Source organism: Miniopterus natalensis, chromosome 6, assembly GCF_054644295.1.
Source record: "Miniopterus natalensis isolate mMinNat1 chromosome 6, mMinNat1.hap1, whole genome shotgun sequence".
Taxonomy (NCBI): domain Eukaryota; kingdom Metazoa; phylum Chordata; class Mammalia; order Chiroptera; family Miniopteridae; genus Miniopterus; species Miniopterus natalensis.
In genome coordinates this window covers 38,687,248-38,711,574 of record NC_142086.1, presented here as the reverse complement: position 1 = coordinate 38,711,574, position 24,327 = coordinate 38,687,248, and the positions used below count along the sequence as shown (strand labels likewise).

The following is a 24,327-nucleotide window of genomic DNA, read 5'->3' as shown; positions in this document are numbered from 1 at the left end:
ATAATCTTTCTGAACTTTTTCCCTCTGTTTGGAAGGGAAACTGAAATACCTAACAGCACGTATAATTGAGTCAAGTGAATGGTCTTTTGTTGTTGCCCTAGAGCTCTGCGCAGTGGAATTTGATTTGATTTAGATGGCTTTAGTATGGGGGACAGCCAGGTCACTTTTACAGATTCTTGGAGGGTGTCTGCCATAGAACTTGTTAGGTTATTCTGGTGTTTTAAAAACTGTAATAATACCCAAAGCCAGAATGAATACCTCCACTAGAACTAAATTAGTCTTTTCCAGACTTAGAGGGAATGCATCTTGTCCTCTTCACCATGTGTGTACAGGTTCTTTCTGATGTTTTTTAAGGATTATAAATTTTATTTGCCAATTTTGATGAGATACAACCAAACTTAGTATTTTAATTTTTATTTAATAAAGAAGACTTTGTTTTATCTAATTACTGATAGAGAAGAAACAGCCTTTAGGAATTTCAATTTATTTTGTCCTAGGTGTCATTTGCTTACTTTGAATTTTTACTTATTTGAAATTATGCTCCTCCTACTTTCAAAACTGATTTGATGTGGCTTCATCTATTCTTTCTCATGGCATAATTTGTCTCTTTATAGTGATCCTGTTAAGTTGATGCTTGTTTTATCTGGTTTCTCTTATAATAGTATGCTTACTATATAAATATAACCTCAAACTTCTTAAGTTTTATATATTCTAGGCTGTGTCTTTTTTTTGAAAGTTTAATTGAAGATGTGATCAATTAAAATTTAGCTTTTAGGAATCTGATATTATTATAGGTAGTTGATTTTTTTTTACAAATCTTATTTGTTTCTTTATTCTTTTTTAAAAAAATTGATATTTAGAAAGAGGAAGAGAGGGAAAGGGGGAGAGAGAGAGAGAGAGAGAGAGGGAGAGGAACATCAATGTGAGAGAGAAACATCGATCAGCCGCTTCCACATATACCCTGTCCAGGGATCGATCTGCAACCTGGATATATATCCTGCCGGGAATCGAACCCACCACCTTTGGGTGTACTGGACGATGCTCTAACCAGCTGAGCCACACCAGCCATGGCTCTTTTTCTTTTTTTGTTGTTCTCCTTCTTCCTCACTCCATCTTCTTTCCTTCCTTCCTTCTTCTTTTTTAAAAATTGAATCTATGCAGTTAACAAAGGTGACCTTTCCCAGAAATAGGGACAGATAGACATTTTCAAATGGCTTTCTTCACATTCAAGAAATCTAATAATATATCATCTAATTTGTGTGTGCGTATGTGTGTGTGAGAGAGAAACATAGAGCAAGTGTCTTGTGTCAGTGCTTTTTTGTTTATAAAAGGTCATTTGTGCCCTGGCTGGGTGGCTCGGTTAGTTAGCGTGTTCTCCTGTGCACCAAAAGGTTGCAGATTCAATTCCTGGTCGGGGCGCATACCTAGGTTGCGAGTTCAATTCCTGGTCAGGGCACACACAGGGACCAACCGATTGATGTTTCTCTCTCTGTGAAATCAATAAAAATATATCCTTGGGTGAGGATTAAAAAACAAAAGTAATTTGTGTTTATTGTAGAAACTGAAAAGAAATTTTAAGAAGAAAAATATCTGCCAAAATCATACTGTCTGAGATAAGTAACAGGAATAATTTTGCCTATTAGTCCTTACATGCTTTTACTAATACATACACATTTTTTCTAATATATACACACACACACACATACAGAACTACATTTATATATACATATGACCAAACATTGTACATAATCTCTCTCTCTATATATATATATATATGTTTATTTATATATTATGTACAAATTATTAAAATTGGTATCTTATTATTATCATTTTTTAACTGGCTTTTTAAGCTGAATGACATACTATAAATTTTCACTTGTCATATTTAATGAAAGTTTATCATTATATCACATTTAATTTAACCAGCTCACTACTATGGAATATTTAGGTTATTTTAGTTTACATTTCTTTCATTGTTATTACAAATTAATATTATTTCATATATATCTTAGTTTGTGTTTCTTCTATTACCAATTGCATGCTCATTTGAAAAAATGAGATTTGTTTCATTTATTTATAGGTAAAGGTTATTAACCCTATGTATATCATACACATTAAAAATATTTATTTTTATTTGTTGTTGGATTCTTAATTTTGTTGAAGATATTTTTGGATTTGTAAAAATGTTTTATTTTAAGTAGTGAGATTCATAAATCTTTTGCTTAGGTCTATACTACTGCCATGTGCCTCAAAAGGCCTCACCTTGGAGTTTAGAAAATTATATACATATTTGTTCTTAAAGCTCTTTGATTATTTTACTTATATTCAAATATATTAATCCGATTTACATTTTGATGTCTGGTAAGAGGTAGGAAACAAAAATTGTTTTTTCTCACATAAATTAGTCAATTATCTCAACACTGGAAACGCTACCTGTAACATTTACCCCATACTGAGTTCCTATGGTCTGTGCTACTTACTTGTCTCTTCTACTGCCAGTATCACACTGTTATATATAATTCAGTCTTTGTTAAAAACTAACTTCGTTCGCTACTCCTTTTCTACAGGGCCAAAACCTAACACTTGATATTTTTTTCTGTTGTGATCTCCTATTTTGTTGTATTTTTTAAAATTTGAACTGACTTCAAAGCATCAGAATTACTAAACATCATTTTAGTTCAATTCAGTTCAACAAAGATTTATTGACTGTTTGCTATATTTCAGGCCCTGTGCTCATAATAGGAACACATAAATGAATCAGACACCTGTGTAGTAGACTCCTTGCACTAGAAAATGTATTAATCTGATGCAGGCAGGCAGAGCATGTAAATGGTCAAGACAGCGTACTAATATTGAAAACATTTTTTCTGATTCTTCCTTATTACTTTCTTTAATCTATGATTTACTGCATGTAGCTATTTTATATATATTTTCCCTTTTTTCTTTCTTTTTAATCCATAAATGATTAATTATTAAGCAACATTGATTTAACAGAATTAAATTGACTCCAGCATATTAAATATGGTAACTTTTTCATATTCATATAGTCTGTTTACTTTTTCTAATTAATGAACTGGTAATGTGTATTTCTATTTTCAGTTCTATAAATGTTTACTGAATTCTTGCTAGACACTATTTAAGGAGTGGTAGGGAAGTAAAAATGAATGACAAATTTGTAGTCTACTGGGGGAATTTACCATTTATAAAAATAATAGCAACATAAAATAATGATCTTTCAGAATACTGTTTGCTGTGTGCTAGCCATTTCATGAGAAAGCTGATATGTATCATATATAATCCTTATAAGAACTCATATGGTCTACCAGATATTTTTTGACTGCCTTCCTCACTTCACTGAGGCCTTTTCTTATTACCATCTCCTCTGAGAAGCTTTCCTATTCAAACCCATCTAAAATATCAGCCCATGTAACTCTCGGTGCTGTTACCTTGTTTTGTTTGCCCTCAAAGTACTGATTAGATAACATTATAGGTCTACCAGTTTATTTGCTTATTGTTTGTTTCCCTGCTAGAATGAATATTGAGTGGAAGACTATAAACAATGGGTTATAGTGGTTTGGGGTTGCAAAGGGCAAAGTTTAATTTAATTAATAACATTTCACTTCTTTAAGCATAAATTTCTTCATCTGTAAATAGATGTAGACTTAGTGCCTGTTTCATAGGTTGGTTAGTCTGTTCATCCTTTTATTCAATAAATATTCATTGATCTACTCTCTCTGGCAGACACCATTCATGAAAATGGGGTAATACAGTGAAAAAGATAGTTCTGATCTTATGACACTTTCATTCTAGTGAGGGAGACAGACAATAAATAAATAAAAATTAATTTTATAACATATCATGTAGTAGCCAAATTAATTTTCTCCCAGGTGTCCTTTCCTACCTCATCCCTACAATCTGAACTTTTTTTTTCTTTTCCATTTCTAGTTATCCTCTGTTTATTCATGAATAATGGTTCTTATCTCAGTTCTCCTAAGAAATTCTAATTTTTAGTGCCTCTTGGAAAGTTTGGTGTTGCAGAATAGGTGTGATATTACTCATGTGGCCTGAATATAATAGGGCTGTCACCTTCCTTTCCTGGATCCTGTTTATCAGTAAACCCCAAACTCTGACTTCTTTTGGCTTCCTGGTGTGGTTTGTTGCTTGACTATTGTTTGCCCTTTTTAAAATATTGTTTATGCATATTAAAGATCCAATCAATTAAAGTTCTGAGACTTCTTTTCGTTTTAGTAGGTCTTTCACTGTAGATGTTCTGTTTTACAGGATTGGGTTATGCTTTTATATGCATTTCCATGAGTAAAACTGCTTTTGAGACTTTAAATAACTGAATCTCTGTGGAGGTTATTAGTAAATATGACCTTAAGGTCATCATTGAGATTTCACAGCAAATTTGGATCATGTTCCAAGGATATACAATATCAAGCTCAATTTTTAACAGGGGAGTTGCTTCTAGTTAAATATTTTCATGTTCAAATTCATGTTCAGAATTGGCTTCAAAGGCACCTCAGCATCCTGCCTATTTAACTGCTCCAAGTCCCAACTTTGATTCTATCATCTCCATTTGTTTGACATCCCTCCCTCCAGATCTGAGTAGGACCCTACTCTTAGCTTTGCTTGCTAGGACCTGAAAACTTAAAGTCACTCCCTCATGTCCATGTATTAGGTATTGTAGACCAGTTCCAGCTATTTTGAACATGTTACTCTCTGTTCCCTATTTCTTTCCACTCATGTACTTTTAATTCTTTTTGGATTATCTTTTTTTATGCATATCTCTTCGACCTCACTCACTGTTTTGAGGTTAGACCTGTGTCTTTCTTACATGTATACTTCCTAACTCACCAGTGTTTACCAGTATATTGGGCATAGTAGACCTTTGCAAAATCTCTGATACTTAAGAATAAACAAATAAATGGGATAAAGACTATTTGGTATTAGTTTTTTAAAATTGTAAAAATATAAATGTAAAAGCCTTTATTTGTGTAAATTAAGAAATCTTTTAATAATACTATAATAAATAACCTGTCCTCCATATGAGTCCTATACATACAGTGGTTTACATTATATATTTTTGTCACATTTTACTGAGTACTTGTTCTGCACATACACAAATGAACATGTTAGCTCTTTTAAGAAACACTATAGATATTAGTTGACGTACACAAACTCAGCTATCTAATTCTCAAAACTACTCATAGAGATTTTATGGAAATCTAAATTGTTTCTTTGGCAGACTTCTAATTCTAAGTATTTCTTTTTACAGTTACACAAAAGAAGTGTTAAAACTTGCCCTTTGAGACTCTGAAGGCTGAAGGTAATGTCCAGTGATATTTGAATGGGTTTTATCTTCTTGAAAAGTTTTATAATATTTAAGTGTTTGGGTTTACTAACTTAAGTCTTTCCTTTATTACCCTTTAACACATTAAATATCCTTTTCTATGTCTGCCTAAAAAATAATCTGAAATTATAAGTTAGAAAAGAAGAAAGCTTGTGTCATCTGAGAAAATCTCAGCCTAATTTGATGTTGCTGTACCCCTTCCTCCATCTATGGGAATGTATTATGGCCCCTCCCCTTGGTAAAATCAGTTTGGAACTCTTCTAGTTTTATACCTTTCCCTTTCCTTAAATAGACATATTGGCTCAAAGCCAAAAAGTCAGTACCTATTCCTCATCAGAATGAGCTTTGTAAAAGACTCTAAAAAATAAAAATGCATTTGTTGGGAACACCAAAACCGTTCAGATGAGATTTCATGGCTACTAAAGTCCAGAATTTCAGGCAAGAAGTTTACAATCAACTTGTGTCTCTTCATTGTGTATAAAGAGCTCATAGGGATTGAAGAAGGTTTCTTAGACAAGAGGGGGTTGTAATTACTTTGCTTCTTACATGCATGGTTAGATCTTCCAGTGAGAATAACATGGTAGGGTAATTTATTATAGAACAGTAAATCACAGATTACATTGGAGGGGGATGGGACGGTGTGATCCAACCATCAGTTTTTTGAATACATACACTTAAGCATGTGTGATAGCTTGTTTTTAATTTCTTTACACCAGTGCACACCTCAAACATTCTATTTAGCAGTGGGATATGCAAATTGTTCCAAATGCAGCAGCAGTACTTTCACCTGAATGTCAAAACTGTCAGAGAGCTTTAAATCAAATCTTTATAACATATAAAAAACCTACCCAGCCCCAAGATTGAGGCACCAAACTAACTGCAAAAACTTGATTTCCGTAGTTTCAAAAAGCTCCTGTATGTCAACAGGGTAATGTCAAAGTTCTAATTCACCTGCTTTCTAATTTTAACCTTTTAAGGATTTTATTTTATTTGGCTTAATTACGATATTTTCTACAAATTAATGATAAATGCCTTGATTAATAAAACCAAATGTCAGAGAAAATGACAACTTGATGAAAAATTAATACCCAGCAATATTTTAAGACACAGAAGTACTAAAGATGTATCTTAAAGCTCATACTTCATTAGCTCTTATTGAAGGTAGGCAACCAGTATTCTCCTTGCACCTAAGTTTTCATAACCATATATGTAGATGCATTTTAGCAATACATTTTCATCTGTTTTTATTATTAGCCATTATAGATAGAAATATATTATTAATTTTTATCTCTCCTTTACCCCATAACATTTTTTATTTCACAAAATCAAGATAATATTTTATATTTTGGGTTGACTATAGAGATGAAGCTATCATACTGAGTCTATATAGCAGTGTGTGTGTGTGTTTCAAGAGATCTCAAGGTGTAAAACGTAGTAATTGGTGATTGGATACCTGCTAGACCATTCATTTGTTTATGAATATTTCAGCCTTTACATTTAAAATTATTCAGTAAAAATAATATATACACAGAGAGTGCATAGCCTTTCAAAGAGAAATAGACTTTAATATGAGGATTGCTTTTTTTAATATATTTTTTCTAACATTTTTATTAAAATACCTGAATAACAAGAAAGAATTATAACTCGCTTCCCCCCCCCGTAAACTGTTGCTTACATAAAAAACAAAACTGAAGAATAAGAAATATAACTTTTATTTTTCTCCTTTTACTGGAGATCATGGAGTTGAAAGATAAAAAAGAAATCCCCTGTATTTTTTTATATTCACAAATATCAAGATGATTTTTGAATATGAATACTTACATATTCAATTAAATGTTATGTGGAAATGGTACTATGCAGGATCACAGTCTGTGTTGGTTTTTTATTTTCATATTTCACAGATAAAGCTGCCAACCAAAGGCGGAAAGGCGTAATGGCCTTTTCTGTGTCGTACTTTTGTTTGGTTTGGTTGTTCAGGGATAAAAAGACCCAATAATATACTGTCAGTGAAATGAACTCACTTTGACCATCTGTTCATGTAATGACATGATGGTCATACCTATCAACTGACATTTTTTGCCAACTGATAAAGTCACTTTTTCCCCCCCGTAATATATACTGAGAATTTCCAGGTAGGTGTTTCAGGCAAGTTGCTCTGCACAGTAAGATAAATAGAGGTAAGTGCTGGGCAACATACTGTAAATACAATATACACCAATCACAATCATTATTCAATAGAGATTTCTAGTACTGTTGAGAACCGGAGTTGGATTGTGCTGAATCTCCCCGTAGCTGGCTATCGGCTGTATTGTTTTGTGTCATGCCTGGTTCCAGGCATCCAGTCTGTACTGGCAAAGCTGCTTGGTGAGGAGAGGACACCAGCACTGCTGCCCTGACTGCTTACATACCTGTCATGAATAATAGATTTGTCAGCTCGTTAATCATTGCATTGTAGCTGTCTCTGTTCCTTCTTAGCTGATCACTGCCCAGCGGAGTTTAAGTTCCATTGTAACACAGAGCTTCTATTGTGTTTCTCTATCTGCATTTATTTGTGTGCAAAAGCATCCAGTCTTTATTTTTCACATACCAGTAAATAAGACATGCCCCACTTCTTTGACAGTTCTTAAATTAGATATTAAACAGTGTGCTTTTTTTCCTCCCCTTGTTTATTCTATTTTTCAACCTTTCATCAGTTTTCTTTCACATGTGAACCAATTAACTTTTATTTATTAGTTACAGAATTTAATTAAGGAAATACTAATATTTACTTCACAATCCACAGCTTTATAAGTTTTTAGCTGAGATTCTAGTTGTTTGGGGTAAGTACTATAATTGAATGTCATCCTTTTCCCAAAGTGTCTATGAAAAAAGGAGATAGACTGAAACCAAAAATAATCTCTAAAAGGCTTTTGCTTGGTATTCCATTGTTTGATCTTAGAAATGAGGACAATGGACTCCATCTTACTCAAAATCATTAGTTTCAGGGATGAGTTATAATACTTTAAACTTGATGCTTGAATTAACACACACAACAATCAGTTGAGGTTCTTTGAGGAATCTAAATCTCATGGAAAATTAAAGTATTAGACTATATCTCATTAAAAAACAAAACTAATATTGTAAAAAAGTAAAATAAATGTTCTTTAATAGACTTAAAATGCCTGAATTCCAAGTTTCAGACTTAAATTAGACCATATCTTTTCTCTAAATGACTTTTTAGCACCTTTGGAAACTGTGTTCTCTCTTTTAAGCCTACTGTATTTTATTGTGAAGCTCAAGTAAATGAGACCTTGCTGGTTTGAAAAGATTAATGCAGCTTTCAAAGTTGCCTAATGTATACCTTAAGTACCAGAGGAACGATCAGTTCATTTAAGTAGGATTCATTTACCTGATTTGTTTTCTTTGGAAGCTTGTGTTTATTAATTGAATAAACTATGCTCATGAAAAACACTGATAAATAGAGCAATCAAAAGATATCCAGAGAAACCATGAACATTGTCCACGATATGTAGGGGATTTGTGTTTCCTGCCTGAATGCTGCATTAATTCTTCCTCTCTATCTACCATTTCCTCCAATATTCAGGTCTCTCTTTATATCCTTTAGTGATGACAAGATGTTTTTTATTCCTCTAATGAGGTGGGAAGCAGATTAACATGCTTTCTTCGTGGGAATTAGATTACTTATTGTAGTACCGCTCAACATATCTTTGTAATACTCCCCAACCCCTACCCACAACTAATTAGTGACTTTCAGAATTAGGGAAAATCTTGGTTGTGTGCATTGGCTCTATATTTACCAGTGATCATGGAAGTGTTACTAATACACTTGTCAGTATTAAAAAAGAATAAAGTAAATAAAGGGCCAGATGGTCGAGCCCAGGACCTATCAAGAGCCCAATATGTGTGGGCTGGTCCAACGGAATGACGGAAACATATTACCAGGCTAAGTGGAATCAGTTAGGCTTTCACTTATAAGAAAAACCCCATTTTTCAAATGTGTCTTCTTATGATAGAATGATTTACATGTTCGGATCTCAATTGTACTTAGTAATATTTCCCTGTGCATCAAGAGCCAACAATGTTTCATGTATCAGAAAAGTCCCTTGGAACAGGACATAGTGGCATCAAAGTACAGCAGTTACTATGTAAGCATTTTTGCTGGTTCAGAGAAGAATCCTGCTTTGTTCTCTCACAGAAACCTATTTTATTACTATTTTAACTTATTTATTACATTTTATTATAATTGAATACTTGTTTCCTCCAATAGAGTCTATGACTCATGATACAAGGAACCTGGTTATGTAGCGGCTGTAGTGCATGGCCAGGTGAGGAAGTGGTAAATATTCTTAGTGTTTTGTTATAATAAAAGCATTGTAATAGTGGTTATAATAAGATTAACCTAAAGAAATTAAGAAAGCAAGTTTCCTGTGATTTGTCTTTACATGTATACATATATGAACATTTTGTTTCCTATTCTAATTTCTATCTTTTTCACTTTTCATCTATTTTATTTTTTAATGTTGTTTAAATCTTTTTGGTTTCTAAGATAGGTGGATGAATCAGTGAATTGTTGGGTAGGTAAGCTAAGTAGAGTGTACATTTTAAAAAAATTTTTCCCCATAATCACAGAAATAATGCTAGAGGATATTAGCTAACCACAGGCCTCCCACCTTCCTTAACGCCATCCCTTCTTTCTACCCTCCAGCAAGTGTATATTGAATTTCTGCTCTGTGCCAGGAACTTCCTACTTGTTATATATAACTGTTGAACAAAAAAGACATAGTCCTTAACCTTGTGGAGCTTACAGTCTGATAGGAAAATATAATAAACTCATAAACATTACAAATATAGATATAAAATTAAATTAAAAAATTAAAATTTGCTGGACTTCTCAATTCTGGCACAGGTTAGGGAATTTGGTCTACAGTGGAAGAATTATCTTCAATGGCCTGCCTTATTAATAGTAGATCACTTCTAGATTTCAAAGAAGCAGGCAGGCCAAATTAATTCAGATTATGTTTTAAGGTACATGTGGCCTTGGATGATTGGTGAAGTGATATTTGCTTTCAAGGTGAATGATAAAGAAAAGTTTTGTAAACCTTGGCTTACTATTTATGATATAGATAACCTCAGTATGTATTTTCACATGTCAAATTGAAAAATCATAGTAATAATTTCTAACATTTTTTAGATTACAAAAAATATATTTCTTTTAAATATTTTTTATTAATAGTTCTGTGAATCGGGTTGTAGTAACAGTGATGGAAGAGCAGGTGATGGAAATGTATATTTATTTCTTCTTCTCTTTGGACATGTGTGAGGAATATTTTTGTGTTCTGATCAGATTGTTCATTATGTTCTCTTTGGATGTGTGTCCTGTTTGGCCTTCCTGCCTTGCATGCCCATTCAAAGGCATTCCAAGTCATTATGCTGGACTTCAGCCTTGTTCAGTAAAAAGGCCATTTCCTCCATCAGCTGTCCACTTGGACATACATTCTTTTTACTCTCAAAAAGATTTTATGTTCATTCAGAGTATATTAGATGGATTTGTCAAATTACTCACAGATAATCAGTTTTTTAAAGTTATAATTTGAGCTATGACCTCTCAAACTGTGAATTATAAGGTTTGACCCTTTGGTTCACTGTTTGACACAGCAGCCATTAATTACAGTTTTTAAAGGACATTTTATTTCATTTAGAATTGGTGTTATGAAAACAGCTTGAGTATTTTTCCTTTAACTTTCAAGAATAAATGCTGAAATGTAAATATATATAAAAGTATGTATATTGAAATATAATAAATAGCTAGCTTGGATATATATGCTATATTGAAATATATTTATGCATATTTCTAGCAGTACATTAAGTCTGTTATACATACCTATAGAAATTTTAATATAATAACCTATGAGTTACACAAAGATTATACTTATTTTATATAACTGGTTATCAGGATGAGACTGACTTTTAAATATGTTTATCATGATGATAGAGACTTCATTACCATTTGAATCTAGGCTTTTTTCTTTTCTTTCCCTTGAGCAGGGATGGGGAAGTAGGTGCCTATGAATGCCCAGTGTCTGACAGTAATGAAAGTTGTCAGGGTGGTTCAAAGTAGCATGGAAGGGGAGACTATAAACTGCGATGGGAAGGACATAGCAGAAAGCTCAGTTTAGCTAAGTGAGGAAAGACATCCAGATGTGTGGATCTTTTCTGATTAAGTACATAGTTTGTATTGCACAATTTTTCTTTTAGACCCACTAGTTTGTGGTTTTTAAGGAAATGTTTACCTCCTTTTTTTTCTTTTTCTAAAAGCAAAGTCAGGATATACTAACTAAAGGTAAAATTTTCAAAAGGCAAAAAAGTTTTTGAAACTAATTGTGAACACTTTCTAGTCTACCAAGTACATTAGATCATGTTTAGATTTCCCAGAATGCCCTGAGATATGAGTCTACCAGCTTCTCTCCCCACTAGCTTCTGTTAATATGTAATCATCCAATCTTTTAGGTAGATAACATTTTAGGAATTTTATTTTCCCATGGCAAAAAACAAACCTTTGAACTGAACATAAGAACTTGTAAATACATTACGGGGATTTTGAAATATGAAAATAGTTTTCAGAGATCAATAGGCTTAGAAAAGTTCTTTTTAATTTTCAAGGTTTATAATGATCTCATTTTTGTTTGGTAAGTATATTTCTTCACCTTTTCCTATTTCTCATATTACTTAATAGCTAATATAGGATGATATTGAAATTTTTATTAAAAATTTATTTATTGATTTTTTTTCCTTGAGAGAGAGATAGAGGGAGAAAGAGAAACATAGATTCGTTGTTCCGCCCATTCACACATTCATTGGTTGTTTCTTGTTATGTGCCCTGACTGGAGATCGAACCCACAACCTTGGCATATCGGGACGATCCTCTAAGCAGATGAGCTACCTGGCCAGGACAGACATTGAAATTTTAAAAAATGTGCTCCTAACCTACTTTTTTGAGCATCTAACTTGGAAACTTCCCTTCCACTCTTCCTATCTCACCTACGTCCTTTCCCTCAGCTCACAATCCTTTCTGCGCACACTGCACTGCTTGGTGCCTTAATACTGTGTCCTGCCGTGCTTTGTGCCTTTGTTCTTCATGTTCACTTGGCCTGCTGTGGCCTTTCTGTAACCCAGAGAAGTGCTGTGTCTGTCGCGGAGGCCTGTTTGTCCCCCACTGCAGAATCATCACATGCTTTCTTAGGGTCTCCTTCACATTTATGCACACGAGTATAACACTTACCATGTTGTGCCATAGTTTTTACTTACGCCTACGTCCTTTCCCAGATGCTAAGCTTCTTGAGGGGAGGGAATATACCTTCTTCATTTTGTGTTTAGATCAAACCAGCTTCTCAGTAAATGTTTATTGTATTGACTAGCCTATCAGACTTAGAGGAACTATATCTATCAGTTATACTCAGAATTTATCTACAACACAAACAGCAAAAAAGGATCCTTTAAAAATTATGTGTACTAAATTTCCTTTGGGTCACTACATGATTTCCCGTAGGTCTGGGTATTTGTTTTGGTGCTTATTTTTATAGCTCAGTAAGGAAACAGAAGCTTTTCCCTATATACTATAATAAGGTTAAATACAATTTTAAGAAAAAGAAATTTTCAGGGGGAAAAACCCAAACCCAAAACCAGTGACTTGTCAACATAGTTTTAGATCTTAACACTCAAAATGATAACATTGAAGGATTAATACTGAAAGTCTTAGAAGTGTTAGATACTCTAATTTTATGCAAACTACTATTGATGATTATACTTAGATTGAAATAGCTTTTTCTGTGTAGACTTACCCGAGATCTGAAATTTAGGCAATAATTAGCCTCTCAAATGGATCTGTTTGGAAAGCAGTATAAAATAATAGCTCTCTTCCCAAGGAAAGATACAGTTGTGTGAAGGCTGCACTTGCTTAATGGTGTCTCAACTGAAACAGGTGCCTTACTTGCTTTGTTCACCAGGAGCAGTTTATAGGTTTAAGCACTAAGTATACGGTACACTGTGGCCCTATTAACAGATCAGAATGAGGCCAAGGGAAAACTCAGCCAGGACCCACACACCTAAATGCAGTTAGTAAACAGAGAAACTAACTCTCATTAAGCGTAATTAAACCTAATATTGACTGTAAACTGTTACTTACCTTAAACTTCTCTGTAGAGAGAGTGGAGAGGGATTAACCTAGCAGATTGGGACATTAATTACTACCTCTTTCACATTAAAGTTACCATCAAGAAGGGTTGTATTCATAAATAAAACATAGAAGGGATCGAGAGACTGAAAATATGTAAATTTACTTTATGGAAAGGAAAGAAAAGCCTAAATTAAAAAAAAAAAAAAAGTGAGCTGTGAGTGATGCCAACCCTAGCAAAATGGAACTCTGGCTAATTACTACAAAAAAAAAAAAAAATAGGCTGAAATGATCACAGGACTGTGTCCTTGCCTTCTGACTGACAGACTGCTTCACAGGAGACTGCATGTCACCAGGGTCCACTTTTCTCAGCGTAGCTTCCTCCACTGCTCAAACTAACCTGGGGTTTGAGATGATGAAGGGGCTCGGGAGAAAGAGAATCTCTTTCCTTTCCCCCCCCAGTCATTAATAGCCCTTTATTTATGAAATAGATTATGATGATTGTACAAATGTTTGATTTGTCAGTAAGAAGGTACAGTGCTGTTTTTTGTTCAGTCAAAATGGTCTGGTAACTGGTCTCCCGCTACTCTTTAATAATCTCCTTCTTGGGTGCAATCTAAAGAGTATGTTGTGAAAGATATAAAAATGTCAGCTAAATTTAAGATCTACTGTTAAGTTTTTATGTTATACTGCTGCCCCAAGGGGGGAGGCCAGGATCTGGGAGATAAGAATTTAAAGAGAAAAGCAGAGTAATGACAATACAAACTTATCTACCAGCTTTAGAACTGTCTTCAAAATCTATCAGCCTGTCTATTCACCCTGAATATATGTTGTTATCTATTACTTGTTTTCTATTTCCTTTCCAATAAGAAACCATATAGTCCAGCTGGTGTGGCTCAGTGGTTGAGCGTTGCCCTAGAAAGGCATGTTATATGCTTAGATATAAGAACATAAATACAAAGTATAATTTTAAAATAGCCACCCAGCCAGTGTTGGCTCAGTGGTTGAGCATCGACCTATGGACCAGGCTGTCACGGTTCAATTCCCAGTCGGGTTGCGGGCTCGATCCCCAGTAGGGGGCGTGCAGGAGGCAGCTGATCAGTGACTCATCATTGATGTTTCTCTCTCTTTCTCCCTCTTCCTTCCTCTCTCTGAAATCAATAAAAATATTTAAAAAAACCCAACCATATACTCATTTCTGGATTTCCTTATTACTCCAGGGTGGGGTTCTACGTTTTGCAGCGGACTCCCACATACAACCTTACTTACGTTTTGTTGTATTGAACCATAGTTTAGTTTAAACATGTTAGGCTCCTAACCAGGTTGCGTAGTGCTGTGATGCTAAATTTTATCTTTCAGGTGCTCATGAGCACCAGGGTAATATGGTAGTTGTGCATGTGGAAAAGCGAGCCTAGAAATTAAGCCTGGAACATGTATTTAGTTTTATTTAATGGATGTGAGATTTAATTTTAGAATAAAACCCTTAATTTTTCCCCCCTGAATTTAAAGCTAGTTTCACAGCTCATAAGATGAACTAATGAAAAAGAAATAATTAATGGACAAAAATCTATCCTTCGTCTCCTCCATTGAACAAAAATTTGAAAACTGGTTGGATGACAGAGGATGAGTAAAAACAGTTCGAGTAAGAGTACTTTACTATCCTCTGTTCTCGTAACAGTCGTGACATTATGAAATAACCATGACAATGGCACTCTTATTAATCAGACATATTTATACAGAATTAGTGTTGGCTTCTGCTCTATATTACCTTTAGTTTTACATGAACTTTTATTATCTGTGCATATCAAAAGAGACGTGGTAAATGAACAAAGGAGCCCTGTTATGAGACAAGTATTTGACATTTTGGGAAGCTCTTATTATAGGGTTCCCTCTTTAGTGAGGGTAACGGGAAGGCTGTCATCAGTTGCACTATTACAGACACTGGATTTCTAAAAACAGAAATGGAGCTGACTTTTTTCCTTGAAGAAGATTCATGAGTTAGAACAATTACAGTGATCCAATACCGCTAACCAGACTTGTCCTCATAGTCTCCTTGTTTTATCATGTGAAACAGTGACCCCATAAGGCATCTCTTAAGATAATTAATTGTGTTTCCCTTGGTTTACAGAACTAGTTAGCTGTAAGTTTCTCTTCTGTTTTTGTTTGTTTGTTTGTTTGTTTGTTTGTTGAAATGTATAATCTCTAGACTTCTGGAAAGTCTCTGATTAAACCAAAATGCAGAAGCCTCACAAGGTCTATAGCCCGATGCCTCTTATTTTTCGTCCTGAAAGAGCTCAGTTCTTAGTAAGTTCTTTTGAGATCTTCTTCCAGGCTTGTAACAGGTCTGACTGGGAATTATGGTGATAAAAGCATGATTGTGGGGAATATTGAATTTCTTCTTAAAATCACAGGGCCTATACTTTCAGAGACTGACCATTTGTCGTGTATTTTCTATAGCTTGGAATAAAATTTGAAGTCCAAAGAATAAAAACAATACTATTGAAAAAAAAAATAGGTGAGTCACTAGGCAGTACAGCTGCTTAAGTAAGGAGAACCGAGATTCCAGAAGTGGAGAAAATGAGATTAAAATGACCACCTGTGGGGTCTTTTCAAACTATCGTCCCCCACGTTGATACTTATTTATGTAGATGTTTGTCTAAGAGCCAAAGATAATAGACACAGTTTGGCCAAGGGATACTTTAGCTACTTTTAATCTTTTAAAGTTTAAATGTAGAAAAAAGAATAGAGATTTTATAATAACAGGATTTTCTCCTATCCCCATCATAGCTTCCTGTTTTATGTTAACAGACACTGAGTTTTGGGGTTCAGTGAAAAAAACACACTAACACCCCAAATAACATATAAGCCCCTCAGGAAGAAAAAAGGCTGCCAAGTTTGTAGTTTAAACACATGTCAAAGCAAGCCAAGATTTTTGAATGAGCCTTGAAAAATCATTAAACTCCCCTTAATCACCCATTTATCCTGTATAGCAATAAGAAAGGACAAAACTGTTTTGTACCTTAAAATACTTAAACTGAATCCTTTAAAAATAATTTATTTACTTGCCTGTTTATTTTAAATTTCTAATATTTTCTATTATACATTTTTAATTGGATGCAAAGTCATTTTACCTGTGGCCATTCGACTGTCTCTAAGTATGGGGACACTAAAAACTTATTTAAAGTAGGAGAGATACCTTGGCTTTGAACTTCAGGATGAAGTGTCTTCTCATTTTAGGGGCATTAACCAAATCATCATTTAATCCAGGGTCACCCTGTATACCTTTTCTTGTTACTTATATGTCACTTATCACCCAAATTGCACTTGAAGGTGGTTGAAAGCAGTATATATTTCCACGTCTTAAATCCCCCACCAGATTATAAACTGTGGGAGCAGGGATCATTTATAACTTTATATCCTCTTTAGTGCTTTGGATATTACAGGTATGCAGTACATTTTTTAGGTTATTCTAGTTTTAAATTTGGACAAGCTGAGGTTAGTGAGGAGAGCCACCAAATTGAAAGGTAGTTCCATGAACTTTTTTTACATCAGAATGTGATTCATCTTAATTTTGAAGTACATAAAATTTTCAAGGAAAGAAATTCACCTGTGACTCACAAATCACTAGTTTCACTTAGTAGCCGATTATGTGTACCCCATCTATGACCCAATCTAAAGCTGGTTATACTTTGGGTTTGTACCATACCTTTAGTAACAAATCCATCCTTTTAGTCACTTAAAAAACATTTATTAGTGCTAACTATATGTGAAGCATAGAGATATACAAATGAAAATGTAGGATGTCTGCTCTCAAGAGACCAATGGGCTGTTGGGGTCTCAAACACAAAAGAATTCTGTAAGTATTAATACCTTAAGAGGGGCCTAAAAAAAAGTTATAGTAGTAACAGGAATCTACTTTGGAAATCAAGAAAGAATTATTAAAAATAATACTTGAATGGAGAGTTGAAATAGGAGTAGGAGTTGGTAAGTGAAGGAGAGGTAGGGAGGTGATTGCATCGGGGAAGAACATTTGAGAAAAAAGTAGCAGTGTGCATGAAGGCCCAGGAGAATGAGAAAGCCTGGCTCATTCAGCAGTGGTAACTGGCTCAGTATAGCTGCATCTTAAGGTGGAAGTAAGAAGTAAAGCTAGATGGCAATGCTGGTCAGATGATAAGAGCCGTGAATCCTATACTAAGGAAATTGGATCTTATCCTATCCCTGTTGGTGAGTCATTGAAAGATGAATGTAAGATGGTATATGTGAGTGTAAAGATATAACCTCCGCTACGTAGAGATCAAATGGGTATGAAAGATGATGGAGGCGTCTTGAATGAGTCAGCTTCCTAGTGAGTTTTAGTGTCATTTACAAAAGTTAGAAAATGCTACTAGCTACTGTCCTCTCTCTTTTCCCAGCCTACTCAAATTTCTCCAAAGACAAGGTCATGCATTGTTTCCATTTCCTCACCAATCTATTCATCAATTTACTCAGTCTGCTTTTGAGACCTCTATCCCTTTACCAAACTAACTCTAAATGAGATCTCATTGAGCGTTTTTGATCTTGCTGACCACTTCTTCCATTTTGAAATGTTTTCTGCCCTTATTTTCCATGGAATCCTCCTCTCCTGATTCTCTTCCTAGTCCCCTTGCTATTCCCCTGATAAATTCTTTGCAAGCATATTCTCCCATATTAGGCTACTAAATGTTGAAGATCCTCAAGGCTAGATCCAAAGTACTTCAGCATTTTGGACATCTTTGTAGCCACAGCAATTGACATGTTGTAATTCTTTCAAGGTTCTTTTTTTGGAGGACCATGTTCAAAGTGATATATGAATACCTACTCTTAAATATTCTTTATTACTAGTGATTTTTAATACTCAACACATGCCTACAGGGGAACTCATATGGTAACTTTGGTTCTAATTTGAACATCTTATAAAATATTTCTGATGTTTATGTTTTAACCTTGGGCAATTATTAATCCTCCTTGAATCTGTTTATTAATATTTAGTATATGGGTAGTCATCTAGCTCTTCAGGATTCCATGATGCTGTGTTTGATATTTTACTACCTCAAGAGGATAGTGAAATCTAAAGGCTGTGCAGATGACACTTTGAATTCCATAGTCAAAGTTTAGAAAAACGTTTACTTGTCTTTTCCACATCTGCAACTGACACTTAGTTTTTTGTTTTTCCCCTCCCCCCTCCCTCCCCCCTTCCTCCCTCCCTCCCTCCTTCTTTTTTAAAAAATTTATCTTTATTGTTGAAAGAACTACAGATGTACCTTTTTCTTCCCCATTGACCCCTTCTACCTAGGCCTTCACCACACTATTGTCTGTGTCCATGGGTTATGCATTTATGCGTATAAATTCTTTGGTTAATCCCCCCCCCCACTTTTCCTCTGAGATTCGTCAGTCTATTCCATGTTTCTATGTCACTGGATCTATTTTGTTCATAAGTTTATTTTGTTCTTTAGAGTCCACATATGAGTGAGATCATGTGATATTTTTCTTTCTCTGCCTGGCTTATTTCACTTAGCATAATACTCTCCAGGCCCATCCATGCTGTCCCAAAGGGTACAAGATCCTTCTTTACAGCTGCATAGTATTCCGTGGTGTAGCAGCTTTTTTATCCACTCATCTACTAATGGGCTAAGGACCTGAATAGACACTTCTCCAAAGAGGACATACAGATGACCAAATATTGTGCAAATTAAAACCACAATGAGGTATCACTTCACACCTGTCACAATGGCTCCATCAACAAATCAACAAATGACCCGTGCTGGCGAGGATGTGGAGAAAGGGGAGCCCTGGGACACTGCTGGTGGGAATGCACACTGGGGCAGCCACTGTGGAAACAGTATGGAGGTTCCTCAAAAAATTAAAAATGGAGCTGCCTTTTGACCCAGTGATCCCACTTCTAGGAATATATCCTAAGAAACCCAAAACACGTACCAGAAAGAACTTATGCACCCCTATGTTCGTAGCACAATTCATAATAGCTAAGATCTGGAAATAGCCCAAGTGTACTTCACACTTTGCTTCCTTATAGCTAAGAAAATTCTATGATTGTGGAAGTATGCATTCCTAATTCCATGTTTACTTAAAATTTCTTTGCACAATTTTTGCTATGAAATTTTATGAGAGCTTTTTTTTGTATTCTGGTTACTGCAATTACAGATGCTTATTTAACCCCACAAGAAGCCCAGATGTAATTAACCATGTGGGGCTTCTGTTGTTCAGAAATCTTATCCTTTTGTACATATTCCCTTTATTTGTCGTTGGTTACCAAGCTGCTTCTAAACCTTTTTGGTGATGGGTCACATTGCCGGTGTACTTTCAGCACTCTGTGAAAATGGCCACTTTAAGGACAGGTTAATTAGATATTCGGGGCACAGTTTTATTCTTAATCAGCACCAATTTGATGCTAGTGCTTACTCTACATCTAGCTTATTAATTTTAGAATGACCATTGTCTTTGTCATTACTTTGAATCTACAGCCTCCTGATTTGTGTGCTTCAAAGTATATTTAAAGCATGGAAATCTCCTTAAAGTGTTCCGTGTGTGTGTGTGTGTATGTGTGTGTGTGTATATATATATACATACACATACACACACACATATATATATATATATATATATATATATATATATGGTGTGTGTATGTGTGCATACATACATATTTTTTCATTATTAGTTCGGTAAAGCTAATCCTTAAATTTTCCTACTTATTACTAGTTGATATCCCAGTGATATACAAAAAACAAACAAAACAAAACAACAATTAAAAAAGAAACCTTGCTGTTGATGTTGGTATCCCTTAAAAATTGGGCCTCGGTGTTCTTATTTATGTACCTTACCCAATATCTAATGGATTTCCTTTCTCTCTGGATAATCTTTACTGAACACTTGCAATGTACAACCTACCTTATTTCCTCCCCCTCACTCCCCACCACCCCAGGTCTTCTACTAGATGGCCTTCCTTTACTCATTTGAGCAATCTTTTTTCTTTTCATTAAAAAAAGGGGGGCTTTTCTCTCAGATTTCTTTGCTCACTTTATCATTTAAACCTACAATATGATATTCTCCATTTCCACTTTTCTCTTCCTTTTTGTTCATGTTTTTATTCTTGACATTTTATCCAATACAATGTTTAAAGGTAAGCCTTGAGCAACCTGTGCCATTTTCTGTTTTAAAAATACTCCTTTAAGGTTTGCTTGTCCATCTCTAATTGTCCATTAGTGCTCATTAGGGGAAATGAGAGATCAGTTCACTTCCTCTGGAGTTTTGGAAGGAAAATACGTGAGTAATTCAGAGTATTGGTGATTTCTAGGTTTTGGTCTCCTTAGTTCTTGGTTCCACATGGTTTGGTCCCATGCTAGCCAGAAATGGTAGAGTTTGTGAAAAATTCAAGTGCAGTGTTATCATTTCTGGATAATTCAGACTATTTCTCTTTATATCTTTAAAATGTTTATTATTTCAAACTTGGAAAAGATAACCAAGTTTTAAGAATCTATAGGGTAAAGACTTTATTATTCTCTGAATAAGAAAAATTCCCCCACTCAATTGGAAATGTAAATATTGTGTGCCAATAGAAAGCTACCAGCTGATTTTATCTTCATTTTAAAAATTTTATATATTATGCTGTTCCTAGGTTCTGTGGCTAAGGATGGCCAATGAAGCATTATGAGCTGTTTCTCACTATCACACACAGTAAATCACAGGAAGTAAGAAATAGCTAAACTTTAAAAATATTACAATATAAATTCTTTAGACCAGAAACTGTGGTTTTCTTTTTTGATCTTGTCTGTAGAATAGAGGATCCTCCAAAGAGTAAAATACTCAATCAATATAAATTGATGGTGAAAATTCCTAATGGTTGCCCTTTAAAGGAGAGCTTTATAATTATCTTTGCAGCTTTAAGGAAAACCTCACTCCTGAAATGCTATTTATTGAAAAGCACAAATATTTGTGTGGAGACACTCAAATAAAGATGAGTCCATTTTTAGTACATTGTGTGGGGAGTGACATGCCTGGAACTCCATTAATAGCAATGTATGCTGTGTTCTTTTCATTTCATTTTGCTAATGAATTTATTATCAGATTGATGGGTGCTCAGAACAGAAAACTTAATTTGCAGAATAAGTAGTTAACAAAGAAGAGGAGTGCATACATCAGAAATCAGGGCCTAGAAAGCAATTTCCATTCAAGGTCAAGCTCTGGATACACAAGGATACTTGGAACCACTTGCTTCTTGTCGGGTATAAATTGAGCTAGTGACCTTATGTCTGTGGATCCATTTTCATTATAGAGGGTGATGTCATCTCCCAGGTAGCATTTGAAAGTGCGTGGTTGTTGCAGTGACCAAAAAGCACGATTGGAACGTAGTGGATAGGGGAAAGAGATGACTTTAAGTTCTCCAGCATGTTGTCTGATTACTTAGAAAAGGGACTTTACCAGGTCCCAAAGACAATAGTATTCTTGTAGAGAAATGCTATATATGCAATATAGGTATCCTTTATGGCAGTAGTTTTCAAACACATTTTCATAATAACTCACAGAAAGAACTCCATTTAAATCATGGCCTCGTATAGTCAAGCAGAGATAAGAAACTGAAACCAAAATTTCACAAGACAATAATGACTCTTCCTATGTGTGATCCCTACAAATATTTTTTATTCTATCTGATTTTATCTAATTCTATCCCATCTTATCATACTCCACCTTATCCTTTTATTTTTCTTTTAAAGCCTACAACCCACTATCTTAATTTTAAGGCCAATAATAGTATAACCTGTAGTTTGAAAAGCAGTATTTTAGAGATCTTGAAATTTCCTGATGAGTACAGGATAAAAGACAAAATAACTGAAGAGTTAGTTGCCTCTGATATGACTTAGTTTCCTTTAACCCTAAGCAGAGCCCAAAACTTCCATGTGTGACTATGGTCCAAATTTCTTTTTGGGAAAGGCCTTGGGCTCTGATGTCAGCAGTCCAGGTATAAAGTCTGACCACCACCCTTGCCCTTTGTTGCCATGCCAACGAAGAAAGAGAAACAGAGAACACTATCCCAGCTCACTCACAACATTTGGATCCAAAGACACAGTTACCTCTAGTGCATATTAGGAACCATGTGGTGTTATGTTAAAATGAACAAGTTCAATGAGATGAGAGCAAAACACTCTGCTCATCCTGTCAAAGTGAGTTTTCCCTAAGCTGTGAGATGGTGACTTGGCATATTGGGTCTCTCCCTTGCATGCTGTTGATTGAGGCAGATGCAAAGTTAAGTAGCCTGTGTATTTTGGTGCAGTGTCCAATTTATCATAGTTGTATAAAGTTAATCAAGATTCTTGGCTTCTCAGAATATTTTCAGGATATTGACTGTGCAGAGTACTTTTAAGGGCATAGTTGTTGATAGCAAGCCTACCACTATACCTTAACTTTCTTCCTGCCCTTCACCTGAAATTATTATGACAGTTAAATCCATTCTTGGCCAAGGGAGGGAAAGGTTAATTTGAAAAAATGCTTCCCTAGTGCTTTCAGTATGTCTTCCTAGTAGAGGATCATTATGTGGTTATTTCTAGACACCTACCCTTCTGTCTTAAATCAGAAAACCTTCAGCACAGGCTTTAGTAACATAGAGGTGAGCTGAGCATGGTCAGTTTTCTGTTGTCATCTTCTTGGTCCATGTGTTATTTTCATGAGTATGTATCCACCTGCTTGACTGAAAAGGCCCAGATTTACCTTCATTCATTGCATTTGTTTTGTTGACCCAGTGACAATGGCAGAATGACCTGGGTAAAGAATTAGAGATTTATATTTGGGGGATGAGAGATTACAATCATCTCCCCTTCCTTCTAGCTGAGTTTGATTAGCATTTATGCACACTTTTGTCAATATGGCTGGTTGTTCAGAGACATTGGTGTTATTTCCAGTAGTAGACCACATTTAGTATTAAATCTTTAGCATGATGAATGGATGTCTTAGATCTGTCAATAAAATAAAGCCAACACTCTTTGCCACCAAACTTTAAAATGGATTTAAACAATTAGACTTAGTATGCCACAAAATTTTGCCCTTTCCTGTTTCACTTTTACTAGAACCCTCTCCAGTTATTTTCCACTCATGTTTTTCCATTTATGGAAATAGGCTTCTTTCCTTACAAACAAAGCTAAATAAATGTATCCCTTTCCCCCCAATTTTTTGTGTGTCTAATTTACCCAGATAAACAGATTTCCTAGAAAGCCAAAGTCAGAGATGGGGTGATGGAGTAGCAATTGTTTTCGTCTTTTCTCTTTTGGAGCCATCATTTCTTATTTGACTATGGTGACTTATCAGCACCCTAAACTTCCCTTACAGTGTTACAAGCTTTACCTGGAAGACGTCTCTGCAGATTATTTCAGGGTTAAGTATAAGAGTTAAAATGATGAAGAATTGTCCTGCTTGAGTTGAACAGTATGAAAAGAAACAGTCGTGGGTTTTTTGGTTTTTTTTTTGGTCAGAGTCCTTAAAGATTGATTTTCATTAAGTCAGTGAAGGCCAAGATCAAAAGACAAGTTCAAAGTGCAACTAACAAGTGAGCTCAAATCAAGGGTCGGGAATAAAGCACAGCCACATGGAGAGAAAAAGAAATGAGCCTGGCTGAGCTCTGTGAGCAGAACTCAGGAAACTGTATCTTGTTTATATTGGTCCTCAATCACTTGGTACATGAATAGATATGTCTGACTTTTAGTTAGAGTGTCCAGGTAGATAGCAGGAGGCACAGCTATCCTGTCTCTGGCTACTGCGATTTAGGAACTTGCCTAGGAGT

General features: G+C 34.9%; 1 long non-coding RNA gene across 1 annotated transcript in view; it reads left to right on the top strand.

Moving 5' to 3' along the window:
- LOC148092889 (uncharacterized) overlaps positions 1 to 24,327 on the top strand; it is a 480,973-nt gene that overhangs the window by 53,777 nt on the left and 402,869 nt on the right. Inside the window, exon 2 of the long non-coding RNA XR_015714668.1 lies at positions 5,279 to 5,329. This is a non-coding gene — a long non-coding RNA (uncharacterized LOC148092889). The remainder of the gene's footprint in view (positions 1 to 5,278; positions 5,330 to 24,327) is intronic.